A 22638-nucleotide genomic window follows, 5' to 3' on the forward strand; every position below is an offset into this window, starting at 1 on the left:
TCCTTCCACAATTTGATCCACTGATAAAAAATACATCTTGAATTACAATAGACAAGATCGATTAATAATATTACGAACATAATAATTCATATTCGATACGAACATGATTAACACGTTCCTTACAATGACAGTAGGGCGTGTCTGTTAGGTATCAAATAGGCATTCCTAAATCAACACGATCTATTGAATGAAACTAACCTTTTTATGGTTTTACACGGCCAAAAATTTAACATAAGATCAAGGATAAATAAATAATTGTTACAGGTTTATACGATCATAAATAAAATGAATGTTTGGCGTCTAAACCATTCACACATTCATTTGGGTACCCAGAGTCCGCTTTAAAGATCTGGAGGCCTTGGGGACACAAAGGAGTGAAGGTCTTAGACCGACAATGGCCTGGAGACCGTAAAAATTATATTATTGATTAGAATATTTCAATTTCATTACAATTTTTAACTTTTAAAACAGTAGCTAGTAACATTATTATAAACTAGCTGTTACCCGCGGCTTCGCTCGCGTAGAATATGAATATATTTACAAATTAACTTAAAATATTACGTTAATGTAAGACCTCTTTGTATACCACATTGATGTGTATTTCAGCCCTTAGGGTAGAATATCCAGAAACGCTTAAATGCGAATCAGCTCAGTTTTAATCGCTACCCCAAAAATATTGTTTCAAGACTTCCAGACTAACCTGTATACGAAATGTCAACAACTATTTTTCCCTTTAGGCGTAAAATATCAAGAACGCTTAAATACGTATCTACTAATTTTTAATCAGTAGCCCAAAAATAAAGTTTCCTGCTTCTAACTTCAAAAATAACGGTCTACCAAACTAACCTGTATACGGAATGTTAACCCAATTTCCCTCCTTAGGCATAAATATCCAGAAACGCTTGAATGCGAATCAAGACATTTTTAATCGGTAGCCCAAAAATAAAGTTTCATGTTTCTTTCTTAAAAAATTACGGACTTTCATACATACTTTCATCCCCTATTTCACCCCCCTTAGGAGTAGAATATGCAGAAACGTTTACATGTTTATATACTTATTTTTAATTAGTATTCTAAAAATAAAGTATTATATTTCCAACTTAAAAATGACGGACTTCCATACAATCGTTCAACCCAAATTTCACCCCTTTAGGGGTAGAATTTCCAAAATTCCCTCCTTAGTGGTCATGATATGTTAGTTTATAAGTGTCCAGCCTAAATATGAGTTTAATGCTTCTAGTTCTTAAAATGACAATAATTTCAACAACTTACAACCCCTTTTCAACCCTTTACAGCACTTTTTCCCAATTAAAAAGTATGTATGCCTATGTCCTTTCTCAGGCTCTAGACTATTTGTGTACCAAATTTCATTTAAATCGGTCCAGTGGTTTGGGCGTGAAAGCGAGACAGACAGACAGACAGACAGACAAACAGACGAGTCTGAATCGTGGACCGAGTTCTATGTACATATTTATAGGTATGTAAAAAGCTCATAGATCTACCAAAAGGGAACGATGCTTGAAGACATTTCCCTTTTTTCAAGTTTTTTAAATTTTCCAATGTAAGCAGAGCCCTGCTCATAAGCAAAATGTACGCAGTGTGGGATCAATTTATATTGGTTATTTTTAAAAACAAATAAAAAAAAAATCACGATTTTCAGTTTTTTTTTTTTTAGTTTATTGTGCTATAATAACTATCTTCATGCCAAATTTCTAGTTTCTAGGATTACGGATTTTCAATAAAAAACACAATTCCCGTTTATTCCCTATCCCTTGGGAATTCCGAAATATCCTAAAAATAGTTTTTAGTTTTTGTTATAATGTACTTGCATGCTAAATTTGAAACCCCTAATAATTATAGTTACGGAGATAGAGCTACTTTGGTTCGAAAATATAAATCCCATTTATTCCCTATCCCGTGGGAATTATGAAAAATCCTTTCTTAGTGCACGTCTAGGATACTCAAGGTATACGTGTGCCAAATTTCAAGTCCCTAGGTCCAGTGGTTTAGGCTGTGCGTTGTCTGTCAGTCACTCAGTCAATAAATCACTCAGTAACGGAAGAGTTTTATATATATTGATTGAATATATATAGATATTTGCTAACTTGTCAGAATGTCTGTTGTGGGGGGCTTTCATGTGGAGGCCTTAGGGCAGTTGCCCCGGTTGCCCTCCCTTAAATCTGATCTGAAAGTACCGGATAAATAAAAACATTGTGTCTTCGTCCTTCGGAGATTATTAATGGATTAATAAGTGTTTGTAATGAAAAAAAAAATCTTTATACGTTCCTTTTTAACAGTAATCATTTGAAATTCACGTGATCTAACATTAGGACATCCGGTCTCAGATAGTGAGTCATCAAGGCTTCGATTCCCGTTCGTTACATAAATATTTTTTTGTTTAGTTTTAGCGGGTTTTCCCATCGCACGCTTTAAAACAAAGGTTTAGTTTTTATAGGTAATAACATGTATAATATCTTTCGCAATATGATATACTCAACGTCCATTGTATATATATATAAGTATCTGAATACATTGAGAGGAAATCTTCATGTGTGTGTGTATTAATCAAGCCGCATTAAAGAAGCTCGGTGGAAGACCCACACCTCTTCAAAAAGGAGAGGAGATCTAAGCACAGCAGGGGGACTTTAACAGGCTTTAACTTTATCAGGTTTAAATCCGAGAATCTTTGAGTTGACTTTGTATTTTTAAATGTTGAAAAGGAGTAACTACTGAGTTTTTTGCCGGTTCTTCTCGGTAGAATCTACATTCCAAAGCAGTGGTAGCTTCACTTGATATAGTTTGTTAAATGACGATTCAAAAATGTTTGTAAAAGACTACTTGAATAAAGTATATTTTGATTTTGTTATGATGTTCTTAGTTTGAGTTTCACTGCGTTCATAAATATATAGACCATATATAGATTTTTACAGATTTAACATGGGTTTTAAATACGATTACTGGTAATCGTAAAATGGTTGGCGGCATTACATGCATTAACAGCCTGTAAATTTCCCACTGCTGGGCTAAGGTCTCCTCTCCTTTTTGAGGAGAAGGTTTGGAGCATATTCCACCACGCTGCTCCAATGCGGGTTGGTGGTTACACATTTCGTTGAAATTAGACACATGCAGGTTTCCTCACGATGTTTTCCTTCAGCACCGAGCACGAGATGAATTATAAACACAAATTAAGCACATTAAAATTCAGTGGTTTTGCCCTGGATTTGAACCTGCAATCGTCGATAAGATGCACGCGTTCTAACCACTGGGCCATCTCGGCTCTTTGTTCGTTTGCGGTTGACGGAATTTTATTAAATAATAGAATAGCCGGATACATCCGGTATTGACGTTTAGAAGTCGAAAACTTATTGTTATGAGTTGTGTCTATACGATTACATTATCTCACATTTACTTGGTAAAGCTTTGTGTAAACCCATATGGGTAGGTGCCACCCACTCATCAGATATTCAACCAAACGGCAGTACTAGGTATTGTTGTGTTCCAGTTTGAAGGGTGAGTGACCTCGTGTAACGGGCACAAGGGACATATCATCTTAGTTCCCAAGGTTGCTGGCGCATTGGTGATGTAAGGAATGGTTAATATTTCTTACAGCGCCATTGTCTATGGGCGGTGGTGACCACTTACCATCAGATGGCCCATTAGCTCGTCCGCCTACCGATATAAAAAAAATCACCTACTTATAATAACCACGAGGAAACGTACGTTATATTAAATGATAAAACTACTGAACCAATATACATAAAACTCATATCAGAAGTTGTAGCGCGTTTTAAAGAAGATTTTAGTATATAATCTATTCTAACAAACCCTAAGATAAATTAAATTAAAAAAATAACACGATTGGCTAACCTATAGTTATAGTTCTTTATATATTTATAATCGAATACAATTACCGTCAGTATATAACTTTAATCAGCTACACAAGAATATTGCAATACATAGAGAGTTAATAAGTATATAAATAATAATAATAATAATAAAGCTTTATTTAATTCCACATATTTACACTTATCCACTTATATACTTATTATTAAATAATAAGTATATAAGAATAGTAAATATCACGACCGATACGAACAGACTCGAACCTAATCGACCGACAGACAACCGAACATTAAACCCGTTATATTTTTATTTTTTTTGTATCTCGATTGAGTAGTGCTGTTGGCCCTACTGGCCTTTACAGCTTCACCGAACGTTGGGGCGAGTGTTAAAACTCTGCCTTAAGGTGAACCCTTTTGGGCTCGAGAGTGACGTTCGTCCTGTGGGTGTCTCCTATGAGATCGCACCTCGGCTCAGAACGTAGTCGGTGGGGTGTGAATTTAAGCACTGATAGAATTTACTGACGTCACGGCCGCCTCCGTGACGTCGCTAGTCTGGGTCCTCGTTTCCGCCGGCGGAAACGCTGTGAGTGTGAGTTGTGTAGTGTGGTGGTTTTCCCTACTAATGGCGCGTTTGCGATAGTGAAGCTAACGTCGTTGTCGTTCAGGACGTGCATAGGTCGCCTGAGTCTGTTAGGCCCGGTACTAAGCGCTCTTCCGTTTTTATGTGATCCCGCTCGGTCCAGGCTGAGGCTGAGTTCTTGTAAGACTGTATATATAACAGCGAAATACCAGTCAAATCTTAGAAACTATAAAACCTACAAACTTGGAATTTGGCAGGTATGCTCCTTATAGGGTGTAGACATCCGAAATAAGAATTTTACGAAACTCTACCCTTAAGGGGATAAAACGGTGGAAGATTGTGTTTTTTAAATTTCGAACGGGTAAAACCGCAATAATTACACCTCCCGGTTTCGATTTAAATGAAGACTATTAACACGATATATATATATATATTTAAAATATATAAAGGTTCTAGACAACGATATGAGCTAGTCCTATCGCGAATGGAATACGAATTGGATATAAATACCATTATATAGTATTATATATGTCATTGGGAATGTTAAATGATTCCACGTAAAGGCACTCGAATCGATGCTGTATATTAAATTGGCCGCCATTTTTTTTTTGCGTATAAAAATCACTAATATAAGGAATCACACTTACCAGCTACCGACGTAGTCAAACTCAAACGCTAATTCTTTTATTCAATATGGAAGCATTACACTTACTTATTGATGGTCAAATGAAACACAACCACCGGCTCGGAAAAGAAAATACCCCGACCTGAGAAGAACCGGCGAAAGAAACTCAGCGAGTCTTTTTTTTTGTTAAATATATTAAATACATAATATATTGAATATGAATAGAAATAGCCAGGAGACGATCGTTTCATTCCCAACAAGAAGTTTGTGTTTGTTCCTTGTACCAATGCTATGAGTATCACATTTTCTCATAAAATCATTAATATTTTTCCGTACATACAAAACATTACAGAATATATATTGAGAACTCTAGTCTATATATCGTAGGCGTGTTCAATATATCGTACTCTGAGCCCAAATGGCTTCTCAATAGGCTTGAGTATTGTAACTCGCTTCCCCGCCCGGTGACGCTGTAGGCCATTAGGGCCAACACTATACACAGTTCGAAAAAAATTGTAAAAGAGCGTACTCCTTCCTTAAAGGCCGACAACGCACCTGCAAGCCCCTCGATGCTGCATTTTCAACTGGCTATCCAGGAAAGTAGTCGTTTACAAAAATTTCGACTGCCCTGTTGGTCTAGTGGCTTTATATACAGATCACGAGGTTCTAGGTTCAATCACCAGGTCGGGCCTATAAAAAGTCATTAGGTATTTCTGTGGAAAAATTCTCACTAACAGCCCTGGAAACTTTGGAAGTTGGAAGTGTGAATCTTTTGGTCCTGCACCTGAACTCTTTCGTTCTCTTTCATCTGTCTATGAGAGTGAGACCTGTGTTTGTGCACACACTTGTAGTGCACAATAATATGTCCTGTGTTGTTTGATCACCCATGAGATTAGCCGTGACCGAAAGCGGCCGGACGACCATCAATATTGCGTCGTAGTCTTCATCTGAACGTGCATTTATTTCAATGTTATTTTCTTTATTTAAAATGTAATCTTTTGTATTTTTTATGTCTGTTTATTTATTTTGATTTGATTAACTATATTTAAATTTTAACATAAACATAATCAGCCTGTAAATTTCCCACTGCTGGGCTAAGGCCTCCTCTCCCGTTGAGGAGAAGGTATGGAGCATATTCCACCACGCTGCTCCAATGCGGGTTGGCGGAATACACATGTGGCAGAATTTCGTTGAAATTAGACACATGCAGGTTTCCTCACGATGTTTTACTTCACCGCCGAGCACGAGATGAATTATAAACACAAATTAAGCACATGAAAATTCAGTGGTGCCTGCCTGGGTTTGAACCCGAAATCATCGGTTAAGATGCACGCGTTCTAACCACTGGGCCATCTTGGCTCTATTTAAATTTTATTTTATTATTATTATAGCATGATAGTAGAGTTGAGTAGAATAAGTTGAGTAGAAATGGAAGTGGGCTGGTCGTGTCTCCAAATGCCTTGAACGCCGATGGAGACGAAACGTGTTATAGTGGAGACCAGGCCTAGTCAAACGTAGTGTAGTTCCTGTTGAGAGGTCGACGGAAGATTTAAAAAAGGTGCCAGGTAGGGGATGGAATCGCGCTCCCCAAGATCGGGATAGTTGGCGCTCCTTTGTCCAGCAGTGGAAGTCAAAAGTCTGAACAAAATATGATCTAGAGTAGTTGAAATTATGAGCTGTCAGTATTTTTGGGTGAGTCACGCATATTCTCATTGGTACCTTGCGGTTGCGAAAGACAATGTTATAAACAGATGCGAATGAAGTACACCTAGAACTAACTCTGAAATACAAATTAATATCTAACAAAAAATCATAGTCTATACTTGTAAATACACCCGATACTGTACTAGAATAGAAAGCACTAAATATACTACGACAGAACGACACAACAGAGACATTTCAAAAAACAGTCAAAAACTTACTAAATACACGGTACTCAAAGAAGTAGCACGTGTGTGGCACTAACAGCAGCAGTAAAAATAATACCAATTCTCTCAAACACTAGCATACTCGTAATAAGCAAACAAATTCCAAATCAAAAATCAAAATCAAAATATTCTTTATTCGGTAGGCTCATAAAAGCACTTTTGAATCATCATAATAAACTGTTGAATTAAATTTCAAGCTACCACCGGTTCGGAAAGTAGATTCTACCGAGAGTAATTCCTCTTTTCCAACACTTTAATAAACAACAATTTTTTTTTTATATATCCTGCCTGGAAGTAAGTAAATTCTATGTCCAAGTATTTTTATCTTTAATGCATCTTTAAAAGCTCTGAATCTTCCGAATCTTATTTTTGTAAATATACAGAAAGCTTGATACCGTACAAATACCAAATTTGAAGGGGAACGGGAAATGCTTCAAAGCTTTAAGTTTTTAAGTGTCTGCCCACTTGGCTTCAGCCCCTGAGAATGACGTAAATCCCGGCTCTAAGCAAAGTTTTTAAAAAAAAATTACAGTATTTTTTATATAATACTTAGATGGACCGGCAAATGGACCACCTGATTAACTGGTCACCACCGCCCATAGACATCGGTGCTGTTAGAAATAATTACCATCCCTTACTTCGCCAATACGCCACCAACCTTGGGAACTAAGATGTTGTGTCCCTTGTGCCTGTAGTTACACTGGCTCACTCACTCTTCAAACCGGAACACAACAATACCAAGTATTGCTGCTTAGCGGCAGAAAAGCTGATGAGTGGGTGGTACTTATCCAGGCGGGCTTGCACAAAGCCCTACCACCAAAACACAATAATGTTCAATTCCCAATAAGAGAAATAACGTAATTAAGAAGCGATTACATCTAAGGAAATGTACGTTCATATCATAGTCTAGAATCTGTGAAAAGTTAGTGTCTGAGTTGAGAATAAGAATACCTGTAATAGAAACCACCTGGAGGGCGATTCTACTAACATATAATGGCAATGATATATCCGATCCAACGTCGATCTGTTTACGGTTTAACAGAGGCTTTAAGTATTAGCTTTTAAAAAAAACTATTTAATAACACATAGAATTCAATATTTAATAACACATATAAATATTAAAAAAAATATGAATTAAAAATAGTTACTGTATAAATCCTGACCGCGTGGAATGGTGGCAAGAATGTCAGCAGCATTTCCCCGTTGAATCGCAATTCCGATCCTCTGGACTAAAAACGAACCAGCCCTCCTGTCACCAGTGGAGGCAATAGGCGAGGTGTTATACTTTTGATGAAGTTTTTTGTACATAGATTGATTTATTATACAATTGTAATAATTGATTTTAATTAATAAATAATTAGTATTTATGCTTTAGAATTAGTAAAATATTATAATATTAGAGAGCCGAGATGGACCAGTGGTTATAACGCGTACATTTTAACCGATGATTTCGGGTTCAAATTCAGGCAAGCACCACTGAATTTTCATGTCCTTAATTTGTGTTTATAATTCATCTCGTGCTCGGCGGTGAAGGAAAACATCGTGAGGAAACCTGCATGTGTCTAATTTTATCGAAATTCTGCCACATGTGTATTCCACCAAGCCGCATTGGAGCAGCGGGGTGGAACGTGCTACAAACCTTCTCCTCAAAGGGAGAGGAGGCCTTAGCTCAGCAGTGAGAAATTTACAGGCTCTTAATATGTGTATGTAAAATATTACTAATTTAGAACTTTGACTACCGACCCGTACCGAGATTGAAACTGATCTACCGTTTTCCTCACTACAGTTTAAGCTTATTTTAATAGTTTAAAAGATGATGGTAAGCTCTTGTACTTACATGAACAGGACATAACAGATCGAACCGCGACTGGATCATTGAGTTTATAGAAAGGGAATACTCCTGTACGCGATAAAGTTACAATTTGTTAGTAGAATTACCCTTTATTTTATTTTTTTTCTCGCTGGAAAAACGCGTTACGCGCTTCCCTCACGTGATGGAGGGTGGGGCAGTGTGTGGGATTCCCCGGAGCCCTGGACTACGAGTGCGCCCAGGTACACCGGGTTTACCTACTAAAAAACCAGCGGTACCCTCTCCGTCTTTCGGCGGGCGCCACGGGATCGCTTGCGCATGCTATCGTGACGCCCTGACGGTCGGCCCGCCTATGCGGGCCTCCAACACCTAGAGGTTCTCGGGGTACTGAGACCCCCCCTAGTCCCTGCGAAGCCTATTGAGGCGAGGGGAGAAGGTGCGCGTAGCGCTTCCTCCTCCTCCCCGGTCGTCTTCGGGGGAGCGGGTCTGCAGCGGCATCCAGTAGAATTACCCCTATCCCAATCCATCAGAAAACAAAAGCTTCAATATGATATATTACAGTTTTGGAAGATACTTATAAACGCTAAATGATTTTTTAATTGTGTCAAATAAAAGCTTCGTTGGCAAAGGAATGTAAACAAAAAAATAAAAAATTACGATTAAGTTTAAAAAAAAAGAATGTATGTTGGTCGGGTAACATAAATAAAATTGAGTCTTAATCATAAAACAATAAGGGCTGTAAAAGAATAACTCTTGTAGTGTAGATATCGGAATACGTCGAGGATATAACGTACGACAATGTTGCAATATAAAACGATTTTCCATGAAGAATTAATTCTAAGATTCAGGAAAATGCTCTTCATAATAGTATGACAAATAAAAAAAATATTCCTACGCTTAACGAATGACAAGACTGTCGCTTTAAAGCGCTTGACAGATTCAAAGGTCAATACGCGTTTCAAAACATTGCTATATAAGAATGGATTTTCATACACGGTCGGTTGTTTCCGATCCGACGCTCGTAAGTGGAGACGTAGCGTGACGTCACAGACACAGGGACGTTTTTGTGTTAACTGGTTTAGTGTTGTGTTAAGTGCGACTGCGTGTTAATGTGAGTTGGTCTTTTTTTTTTTATTAATTTTTTTTTGTTAATTTTTTTTTAGGTTCGTGCATATCTTTGCGTTTTTTTTTTTAATTTAATAAAATAAGTAAATAAAAAAAAGTATTTTTATAAATACTCATACAATTTATGTTAAAATAATTTTTAAATGTTATTCTTAAATGGAATTATGAAAATCAATTTGTTTCGATTCTTTTTTAAATTTATTATAAATAATGAGAACTTATTAAGTTTCGAAAGTTTCCTTTAATGGGGGACATTATTCAGTGTCACACAATGAATATAAATATGTTAAATATTAACACTTCATAAAAAAAAATTAAAAAAATGACTCCCATAGACACCCAAAATATTCCGCACCCGTTGAAGTCTTTTCAATAAAACCTTTTTTTGTACAAATCATTGTTCTAAGTATTAAACAACATTTTAATTACAATATGAAAACTTATTTATTTAAGTTAGTAACAAGTTGATTAAAAAAAAATAAACACAACAATTAATTAAAAATTAAAGACATTTTATAGAAATGAATATTTATACTTTAATGTAATATTCATTAATAAAACGATCATGTTATAATAAGCTTATTATTTTTAAAATTAACATACTATATCTAATACTATATTACAAAAACTATATTAAAATACATTTCTCAATTATATTTTTATTTAATAAAAAAAAACCTATATTATAAATCAATGCGATTAAATATATGTTTATTGTAAACATATATTACATAACGCTTACAACATATGATATTAGATTAATATATAGTCTGCTCTTGATGTTAATCTTACATATTTACTCTATTAAGATATTTTAATGAATGAATTTAACCTCCAACAATATTTAATATAATTGACATTAATATTAAAATATAATTTATTCAAAAGAATTATTAATATTAAGTCCTTAACTATATGCAAATATGAATTAAAAATAGTTACTGTGTAAATCTTGACCGCGTGGAATGGTGGCAAGAATGCTAGCAGCATTTCCCCGTCGAATAGCAATTCGGATCCTCTGGGCAAACACAAGGATCACCCCTCGTATCAGTGGAGGCAATAAGGCGAGATGTTAAACTTTTTTACAATCAAATATATTCTATTCAAATCTATGTAACTACAAAATCTACGCTGAGAACGGATTTTACAGTACTCCACCCCTAAGGCGGTAAAATGGGGGCTGGAAAACCGTGTTTTATAAATTTCGCGCAGGTAAAGTCGCAGGTCGCAGGCAGTCAGCTAGAATCGTTATATATATTTAATTAATAGTAGATCTAGTGCCGGCTAGAAACTCAGTAGTAGTTGCTGTAAGTTAATTCTTCTTTTCTTCTTTTAAATAAATAAAATATTACTAATATATTTAATTTAACGAATATGTTATACAGATAAACTTTTATCGACATCAATATTGTAAGATATAAATCTTTAAGAAATATTATACATAAATGTAGTTAAGATAGTATTATTGTATATATTAGTCATAATATGTAATGGCTATATAATAAATATTTGACCTCAGATGACACGGATATTATAGCTATAACAATCTTAATAGTTAAATATATTATACAAAAACTTATTTAAAAACTAATCAAAGTAGACCAATTTTCTCTTTGTGTTGGAAAATAATGATTACAATTAAAAAAAAAAAAGAGTTTGAAATATATTTATAACCTATTTGCGTAAAATTTCAACGAGAACTAATGCATTTAACTTTAGAACGCTCACAAAAAAACGATGAAAATCTTGATATATATATTTTTAAATAACATTTAATGTACCAAGACATTAATCTTGAATCAAATTAATTTATAACAAGAATTAATTGTAGACAACATAAAAATCGTCAATCTCATAATTAATTAATTTATAAATACCGTTGCTTTTAAATAAAAAAAACTCATAAATATGTTTAATGATTTTATTATCGTATGTGAAAGATTAAGAAATATTCTAATCATAATATATTGTAAAAATGTTTGATAAGCCTGATGATGACGAATATTTAAATTTATTATAATTAATATATTTGATGGTCGTTGTGGAAAATATTTAAAAAGAATAACTGTCAGGTTTTTTACCGGTTCTAAGTAGAATCTACATGAAAAACAAATAGCGCAAAGGTTTAACGGCTCAATACTACCTCTCGTCCTGTCTGTATCACGATCATCACAGCGCCTACTACCGGATACAGGATCCACACAAAGACACACAAAAAAAAACTAATTCTCTGAAATTTTCTTACAAACTTACAGAAGATTTACATATATATATATATAGATATATTATTTTTCGATCTGTCAATGATACATTCTATATTGTAATTTTGTTGAAGTGATAGTTTATAACGAGGAGGCTATAGATGGCGCTGTATACTGTATTCTCTCTGTATGACTCATATGTTCACAATGTTAGTTTAGCGAAAATAAATAAAAATGACATAATCTTTACTTGTATGTAGATGTCGTGACGCAATTTAACGATATCATTTTAAATAATATCATTCATAATGTCTCTCCTGCAATCTTTGGATTTCGTGAAAAGGGACGGAAGTTTGTAACATAAAGCGTGACCAATGAGCGCGCGGTGTTTTAAATGTCAGATGATAAATCGGCTACTGTAGGGTTCTTTTTTTATTATTATTATAATACAAAATGTCAATTATAAAACAATGTTTATCTCAAAATTATACCGTAAAATATTTATTAAAAGTACAGTAAAATTACAATGTTTTAATTATACTCATATCAATATAAATAATATTTATAAAATACAATAATAAATACGATCTATTAAATAAAATGTCATTTAAAAGTAAGTTAAAACAAATGTTTAAAAAAAAGTTTTGCTTAAATTTATATATTTAATCTTTAGATTAAAACATAGCGTTAAATAAAACATAATTTAATTTAAACAAGTAAGTAAACAGCACGAAGGTACGGACGTGCGAACATCTTTACATATACATAAATTCCTTTACGATTGTGACATAAGCCGGATACGAATTTCGTACTAAAATGCAAATAAGTTTAAGAATAAATTGGGAATTCCTACGAAATAATAGTTTTGTATAATACTTAAATTCAAATTTCGAGTTTTTACTAACGTACGGTTCTCTTTGTTTAAAAAAAATAGGTTTTTCTTTTAAATTTTATAAGTAAAGATTTCCCGCTACTGAAATAACAAGCGCTTGTTTTTTTTTTTATTTGTTATACATTCATTTAAATCAAGGTAATAGTTATAAGTTTCAGTATTGATCCTTTTATATTCTGAGCTTCTAAACGGCTGGACCGATTTTGATGCCTTTTTTTGTTTGTATTGTGTTAATGGCTTAGATTGGACTCAGTAAGTCACAGTATTTTTTTATAACAGTCAATAATTTTATTGTTATTCTCAATGTGAAATGTCACATAGTACATAGTTTCTAGAAAATTCGAATATCGACACAAACTTTTGTTGCAATGTTCGGACAGATTACCGGCTCCGTTAATTTTTCAAACATTTAAAGTAAAATTTAAGGCGTCTGGTCAATGGGCACACTAATGAGCCTTCTGTCGTATTATTCTTGCAGGTGCTGTTCGAATTATTTTAGTTTCCAAAAAAAAATCAACCATGATCTAGAAATAACTTAAAACAAACTGAATTTGAACCGACGATCCTTGATGCCTCTATCCATTCGTTTACAAGCGTGTAGGAAAACATATATACTTAAAAATCGTTTGTCTTGACAGTCTTTTATCGTACAGCCAAAGGCTAAGTCAAGAACTGTTACCTTCTTAAGTAAATTAAGTATAGTTGACAGATGACATTAGTAAATCGAAATTCAAATTTAGATTGGTTCAATAAAAAAGAGTAAATCGATTTTTGATGGTTTAAATAAAAAAGTAAAATTGTATTCTATTTTTGATCGATTAAATAAAAATAATACGATGTAATAGATTTAAGAAACCGTATTTAAACGCTCGATAGGTTCAGATGAGATTTAGAACATTGGTTAATTTTTTTAGATTACCAAACGGAGGCAAAGGAAACAGACAACCTGCTTAATATTATATATTAAATAAACGTTATTTTAAATTTCGAACACACAAATGTTAACCTTGAAAATTAGTAAAAAAAATGGGTAAACATAAACTTGATATATATTTGGATGACGAACGCAAATCAATGTACGGTTAGCAAAAAAAAAAACGTTAACATGGAAAATGCTAGTTGAGTTTTTTATCTTACTTCAGATTAATATAAAATTCCGATTACAATAGGAAGCTGGCTACGTCATTGTTATCACGAGATCTTTAGTACTTGACCTTACCGAGTAATTAAAATTTTGTTGTATAAGCCAGTACTAGTGGTTGTGCTATGATACACGTGAACTCACACATAAGCAGGACTTGAAATCATATGTCAAAATCATCCACGTGATATGTTTGCAATTGGAAGAAAGATTTTTCGTAACATATAACTTGGTAAAAAATCTCAAGAGATATAAATCTATTATACTACTAAATATAGCGCACAGCTGTTCAAAAGCACAAGTGCAATATATTCTATGACTCTCATAAACGGCATCTGATACGACCGGAACGAGTTCAGGCGCATCAAGAACTGCTACTGTACTTTCCAAGGCACGGACAACGCTCCCACCTTCCACGCAGCAGGATGCTATTGAGATTCGACGATGAAAAGTAACCTGGGGCAGGAACTAAACATATATATTATACAGCCTTATAAGACTACTAGATTATTAGTTATACTGTTAATGTCCCGTTGCTAGGCTAAGGCCTTCCCCCCCCTTTTGATTCTTCTCGGTAGAATCTACATTCCGAACCGATGGTAGCTTTACTTAAAATAGTTTGTTAAATGACGATTCAAAAGTGCTCGTAAAAGCCTTCTTGAATAAAGTATATTTTGATTTTGATTTTGATGTTTGGAGCTTATTCCAACACGCTGTTCCAATGCGGGTCGGTGGACACACAGGTGGCAGGATTTCATTGATATTAGACACACATTGGTTTTCTTTCACCGCGTGAATGAATAAGCACAAATTAAAATTCGCAATCATTGCTAAAGATGCCTCTAACCACTCGACCATCTCAGCTTATTACTAGATAAATAGTCCGCCAGAAATCATCAAATAAAAGTAACTTAAAAAAAAAACACACACACACAAATACCAAGACATACAAACGATCGATGCTAATAATATTTTATCCAAGATCACCATTTATTTATCTTACGTATCAACATACAAAACAACATAATGACTTCTATATGCTCAGTGATAAAGTTCACATGCCTTGCGCGTTACGTATGTCGCTTTCGTAACACGTTACGAAAGGACGGACGACCGCATTTGGTCGTATCGACGCGATAAATTATATTATACATAGTTTATAAATGAAATTTTGACACGTTGTTTAGTGTTTTGGGTAGTCCATACTTTTGTTTAACGTTAAAAACAATTGAATACGGTTTAATTTTGCTCGCTATTACGATTGATAAAGTCTTATTTAAATACATTTTATATAATTCATTATTTTGTAATATTATTATTTATATAAACAGGTAAAGGTACAGTTTTTATTTTCGTTCGCTTCTCTTCTGTTTGACATTTGTTTGGTTGCTATTGCAGAGCTTTTGTAGAATAAATAAAAAAAATCGAAACAGTAGTGCTTCATAAGTGTGTCCGAAACATACTATTTAGTATACGTTTGGAAATTTTCAATAGTGTTTTTTGTAGAATTTATTATTTAAAGCTGATCAAAGATCAGGAGGTCTATCTTAGTTTGTAGGGCTTTGGGACTAACGGGTCGGTCTCTTTTCATCATATGAGCTTTTTATCAGCTTTATGAACAACCGGATGTTGTAATCTTGGCAAAGCTTTTACTGCACTTGGCACCTCAATAAAAGCGCTATGTGTAGCAAAAGTGCTTAAAAATAAAAGCTAAAAATGAATACTACTAGAAAGCACCAGGCTTATAAGGTTCGTTTTAAATAATAGTAATTTTCTACTAAACTAAAAATTCACAAAGTATAATTTTACGACCGCCGTAGTCGATTAGTGTATACACCGGTTCTCATGGGTACGTTCATTTGTTGTTCGGTTAAAGTTGCATCGCAATATGTTCGAGATAATATCGTAACTTATAAGCTGAACCGTTTCAAATCGGAACACAACAATACAATGTTAGGAATATATAGGTAGGACCTTGGACAAAGCCCTACCACCAAGTAAGTGCATCTCAGCTTAAGTTATGACAAAAAAAAATTTCTCAACAAAATATAAACAAAGAAATGATTGAATAACATTTATCAGCAGTGCGATTATGTTTCCCGGCCGAGTCGATGTAGAAAAAGTTCATTAGTTTTCTATGTTGTCTTGGGTCTGGGTGCTTGTGGTACCGTCGTTACTTCTGATTTCCATAACACAAGTGCTTTAACTACTTACATTGGGATCAGAGTAATGTGATGTTGTCCAATACATATATTTGAAGCAACTTGTTTGTTACCGTGAAATATACTTAAAATATTGTGTGTATTTTTTAATAAATATCAACGGTCACACGACACAATTTCTAAGAATGTAACCTCAATCTTAAACCCTCACCTCCGACCTCTAAAAGTTTAATTATGAAAAAACCTTTTTGAATAATTAATCTAGAGAAATATACCGACCATTTCGTAAACAAATTAAAGATGATATTCTAAATAATTTCACAAGCAATCGACCTTGATCCGTTACAAATGTGTTTATTCAAATCGAAGAAAATGATCTAAATTTTAAATACATAACGAAATATGTTATAGAATGATGAAAATATAAAAATTTGCATATGTTTAAGGGGTCGCAAGGACGTATATGTTAATATTGAACAATATATGTATAATCTGAGATGAGTCAGTGGTTTGAACGCGAGCATCTTAACCGATGATTGCGGGTTCAAAACCATGGCACTAAATTTTCAAGTTGTGTGTCTCGATTTGTGTTTATAATGCATCTCGCTCTAGGCGGTGAAGGAAAACATCGTGAGAAGACCCCACGCGTGGTGCAATAAACTCCAAAGCTTCTCAAAGGGGGAGACTAGCCCAGAAGTGGGGCGTTAAAGGCTGTTACTGTAATAGATAATTACATTTAGACATTATTCGTCGTGTTTTTTCGTTTGTTTGTTTCGTTGCCCACGTATTCTATTATTGTGTAAAAATTGGGTCGCAACAAGTACACGTCCCATTGCTTAACGCAGGACTTTACGCCCCAATATCAGATCCCAGGGTCATTCTTAGTCCCGAAAGGCACCGAAATTCGCTTATACTGTATTTGTTTCTCTATTTTGATATATTTGGATTAGATAAGGATAATTTTTTCAAATATCTAGAGATACTTAGCGTTAATAATATCTGGTCAAGAGAGATTGTAGTGTATATCTCAAGTCAATCAAAGTATGCCCTACCCTCAGTGGCTTAAGGAGCTTTTTATAAAGGTAGGTAAGCTAACTTCATGACATTAATACATATATTTTTTGTGCCCCCGAAAGCATTATTTTCATAGTACTCTGTTGTCATCATCAACTTTTCAACTTAATCTGCGTATCATGATAACTTAACCTAATTCGAATAAATTATAATTAATGTATCATAAATCAGCAAAAAATCCTTAAATACAGTCTATCTTGTTTTTGAACGTTCACAATATTTTTGGGCAGTTTATAATGTGTCTAGAATCATTAAAAAAAATTAAAAAAAAATACTATGACGTATTATAAGTACTAATATTATAAATTTGTTTGTTTTTTGTATAATTCAAATTTTCTTTCATTGGTAGACTGCTACGATATTACTGAGTGCTGTACCGAAGGCATAAGTTATATTTCTATCATAAAATGTTCTTTATTAGTAAAATACATCCTTGCGAAGCTACCATATCTTACATTAGCAGCCTGTAAATTTCCCACTGCTGGGCTAAGGCCTCATCTCCCTTTGAGGAGAAGGTTTCGAGCATATTCCACCACGCTGCTCCAATGCCGGTTGATGGAATACACATGTGGCAGAATTTCGTTGAAATTAAACACATGCAGGTTTCCTCGCGATGTTTTCCTTCACCGTCGAGCACGAGATGAACTATAAACACAAATTGAGCACATGAAAATTCAGTGGTGCCTGCCTGGGTTTGAACCCGAAATCATCGATTAAAATGCACGCGTTCTAACCACTGGGCCATCTCGGCTCAATAGCATATCTTATTTTGTCCAGAAAAACGCTTAGGGTCTTTTCGTTTCTGGTGATATGTTAGTCGTCGTATATCAGGCGAACGCTGAGTCAATTCAACCTACAAAACATAATCAAAAAATATTATACTTACGTTAGACGACCTAGAAAATAAAAACTAGACCTGTCACTCGATTTCGTCACTAATATATTGGATTTTGAATGTCTCGACCTGGGGGTCGAATTCGTGATCTCTCACCGTCATACCTTTCAAAATAACTCATATATCCACGCCAAATAATAATGCTAAAAGATCGATAAGTTTACATCACTTATAATAAATTGTTAACGGGTTTTGTTTGTAAACTCATTATTGAAACTAGGTAGGCAGACTGCCTTAGACATTGGAACCAATAAATATTTACCGTCCCTTACTCATCCAAAGTACTACCAACTTAAGCAACTAAAATGTCAGCCCTTGTGGCTGTAGTTAGTTCATAAAACTTTCTATTTTGCTAGTATGGGTCAAGTTGGTCAACAGATTTGATTTAAAATTATCGCACGTTTAGCGCCGGTACCATATAATCATATATAATAAATATTTGTTAAAGTTTTCCTTAAGATTGTTTGTACAAAAATTTAATACCAGACGCATATAAATGCTTGAGACGGTTCGTCCATAACATTTTTGAAAATGGAACAATTTCCGCGCCAAGTATTCTGTCAATGTCACGAAAATGATACGTCAACGCTTCTTCTTTTTTTTCGTTACGTAAAATCTTATGAAGGGCAAAAGAAAAAATACAAATTCCACAAATACGAAATTAAAGTTATTAATGTCACATCAAAAGATATCAATATGAAAAATATATAATTTATACATCAGATTAGCATATCTTATATAATTTTTTTTTTTATTTTTCGCCATGTTGTAGGGTCATATAACTTTTAACCTATGGTCGTGGATTTCTTATATTTGTCATAACTATGCAATATACTGTACATAATTGCCGAATTGATGTTTCACAGAATTTCAAAATTTTATTTACGAAAATGATCGTCAATATTAATAATTATTTTAATAGAGGATTTTATAAATCTAATTGTTTATCTATAGTAAAAGTAAAACTATTAAGATATATTAATCTTACTATAGAGGCCTATCTTTAAATATGACACGTAAACTATGTTAAAGTATAAAAAAAAAATATTTGTAATCGATGAACTCTGAAACTACTGAACTATTTACGATTTTGTCAGTGCCGAATTTAAAAAAAAATACCTTCTATTTCCGAATCTAAGCCCTAGATTTCATTACAATAAGTGATATTATATTCATTATAAGCAAAAAATAATAACGTTCGTCTTTATAACATTAGTATAGATAAAAAATATTTTGAATGGATTTTAAAATGGCCGTTCACAAAACTTATTTTTTTTTTACGACAACGTTCGAAAATTAAATGGTTTAATATTTTCAATAACAAAACCGTTACTGAGCATCGAAGAATTGGGTTAATATTAATATTATTGTAATTGTCAAGGTTTGATATTATCTTCAAAAATCATGAATATTGTTTATCGCTCTCACATTCTATAACAACAGCTGTTGTTCCAGGAAAGGATAATAGTGATGTACCTTTAGGTAATATTTTAACTTACAGAAAACTATCGATAAATTAAATAAAAACATGAATTTAATAACATAATTATTTTTAAATTAATTTATTTCTATGAGAATAAACATAGCCGATGTTAAAATAATCTTGCGATTTTTTTTTTCTGTTTCTTGGTGTTATTCATGCACACTAGCTTACTCGTAATTCAAACCGGAACACAATAATACTAAGTATCGCCGCGTTTTAGTATATCCGATGAGTGGGCTACCAAAACGGCCTTACATTAAATAACACCACGCAGAACGTATTTTTCATGCAATTAAATAATACTTTAAATGTTGCGCCTTAATCATTTAACACGTTGCTTCCATCAAGTAATTCATTCTATAACAACCGTAAATGTGTTGCTCACAATTAGTTGAAAAAAAGTAATTTTTTGAGTTGTAAGTTAAATAACATTCTGCCATATGCCAAATAATTATAAATTATATTTTATCTGTGCTAAAATGACATTATCAATACCATCAATATTATGATAAAGTCTTATGTTGTAATAAAACAAAAAACATCGATTCTCTTATTTACTTGGTGGTACGGCTTTGTGCAAGCCCGTCAAGGTACCACCCACTCATCAGATATTCTACCGCCAAACAGCAATATTTACTATTGTTGTGTTGCGGATTGAAGGGCGACTGTGTCAGTGTAAGAACAGGCACAAGGGACCTAACATATTAGCTATCAACGGTTCGGAACGTGGATTCCATCTGAACCTGACGACCAACTCCTAAAACGCGAGCGTAGCCACGGGCGACAACTTATAATAATGAAAATGAGCAACAAATATCTTGATTCACTGTTACACAATATAATGTTTGAAATACTTATTTATGTAGTTACATTTATATTATAATTATATATTAAATAAACTCATATTTTTTTATTGTATCCGATTTCGTGAAAGTATAATCGATTTCATAACGTCATTCGTATGGCTTTAAAAAAATAATACAAGATGTTTTCCCGCGCAAAATAATGATTAAAAAAAACAAAAGTGAGCCACGCATGGAATGACAATTGGAGATTTTTTGTTAATTCGATTTTTAACTTCAGGACTATAATATTTATAAAATAAAACAAATAATAAATAAATATTCTGTGTACTGGTGAATTTATTAATAGTACATACATACTTCAAAGTAAGCCGTTACGTTACTAGTAGTTATTAATTGTTATGCACGAATTTAATAAAGACGTATAAATTCCTGAATGTTATAGGACATCGATTATGTTAATGTCATATTTCTTTATTATCTGCACCCGTGCGAAGTTTAGGTTGGTAGTACTGGATCAATTCATTCAAATTTGTAATGTGCACCCATCATGAAACTCAGAAGTCATATTCGTACATATACAATAAAATTTATATATCCTGTAAGAAATGCTAGCTCTTTTATTGTATATATGACGTAGTACATATATGAAATTAAAAGACATGCCTTAATTTACTCAATTTTAAAAATATTTCTTGGATGGTTTATTGCCGTAAGAATGATTGTTTCTAAAATGAACGAAATCTGGGGCAGAGCTAGAACATTAAACGTCTTGAAGCTCTGGGGGCAGTGGAGCAACAGAGGAGGCTAATTATTATTACTTTACAAATTAATTTAAACAATTTCTATTCCGCCAGTGTGGTTTGTTCTTTTTATCAGTAACTTTTAAAACAGTTATTAATAATATTATTATAATTTGACTATATCTAGATATCACATATATAACATTAAAATTGTTAACTCGTCCGAATTATGTGAATATGTTTTGTGGAGGCCCCAGGGTAATTAACTCTATAACATGTTATGATAGACCCCACCTCCTCTTATTTTTCATGTTTTCCTTTAGAATCATATCACATAAAATTATGTTTTTTTTAACAAATTCAACACCGTAAGTTATACATATACAGACAAGGTCATATCAAGTCCGCTTATATTGTAATTTGTAACCATTATGAATAAACTCGTCGGTAAATGTTTAAACAAAAGATTTTTCCCACATTACTCGGTAGTGATGCGGTATTTAAATATAAAACGATGCCGATAAGATATATATATATATATATATATATTATGATCCCATAAACATAACATCATTCTCCCTTACTAATATTATAAAGGTGAACGTATGTATGGATGTTTGTTACACTATTACGCAAAAACTACTGAATGGATTTTAAAGAAACTTTACATTAATACAGCTTATACATCAGAATAACACGTAGGCAATATTTTTTAAAGATATTTTGTGTTTAATACCTGACAACCAACCCCTAAAACGCGAGCGAGGCCGCGAGCGAAAATTAGTTTATATTTATAGAGATAAAATTTCCTATTTCTTTTCTAAGCTGATTTGAATAACTTATAACCTCTTTCTCTCAATTTATTTATTTTAAAAGAGCACCTACGCGAGTTTCTTGCAGTATATTCTTACTAGAGGCAGCTTTACGAAACGGCGTTAAATTTAATATGGACAATAATTCAAAAACGCTTTATACAAAGTTTACTTGACTTTAAATATATTTGATTTTATTTAAATACCTGTTAAATTAATCGTAATACATTAACAGAATCAATCGTCTTAGTATCAATAAACACCCTTAAATTTACAAATAATTACGAAACAGGCAGAATAAAGAGAGTATGACAGCGGTTAAAGCCCAAACATAAAACGATGTCTCATAAGATTTAGAACGACAGATAATTAAAACACATTTAAAAATAAATCTTTTCAAATACAATTAAAGTGACAAAATATTATCGATATCATATTCATCGATAGTGTCGCATCACAACGCTTGCGCCAAGGTTCGTTAAGAACTCGTCGCGCGTCAATGAAATACCGAATAAAATATGT

General features: G+C 33.3%; 2 protein-coding genes across 4 annotated transcripts in view; both read left to right on the plus strand.

Annotated features, from left to right (window-relative positions):
- The window catches only part of LOC113391644 (sorting nexin-32), a 134965-nt gene extending 122684 nt beyond the window's left edge, over positions 1-12281 (plus strand). The window contains exon 13 of the mRNA XM_064219964.1: positions 12263-12281. The gene's annotated coding sequence lies outside the window, so the exon portion shown is untranslated. The remainder of the gene's footprint in view (positions 1-12262) is intronic.
- The window catches only part of LOC113391550 (uncharacterized), a 61914-nt gene continuing 49024 nt past the window's right edge, over positions 9749-22638 (plus strand). For all 3 annotated transcript variants that reach the window (XM_064219955.1, XM_064219953.1, XM_064219954.1), the window contains exon 1: positions 9749-9896. The gene's annotated coding sequence lies outside the window, so the exon portion shown is untranslated. The remainder of the gene's footprint in view (positions 9897-22638) is intronic.

The sequence above is a fragment of the Vanessa tameamea genome, chromosome 30 (assembly GCF_037043105.1).
Source record: "Vanessa tameamea isolate UH-Manoa-2023 chromosome 30, ilVanTame1 primary haplotype, whole genome shotgun sequence".
In the NCBI taxonomy this organism is placed as follows: Eukaryota; Metazoa; Arthropoda; class Insecta; order Lepidoptera; family Nymphalidae; genus Vanessa; species Vanessa tameamea.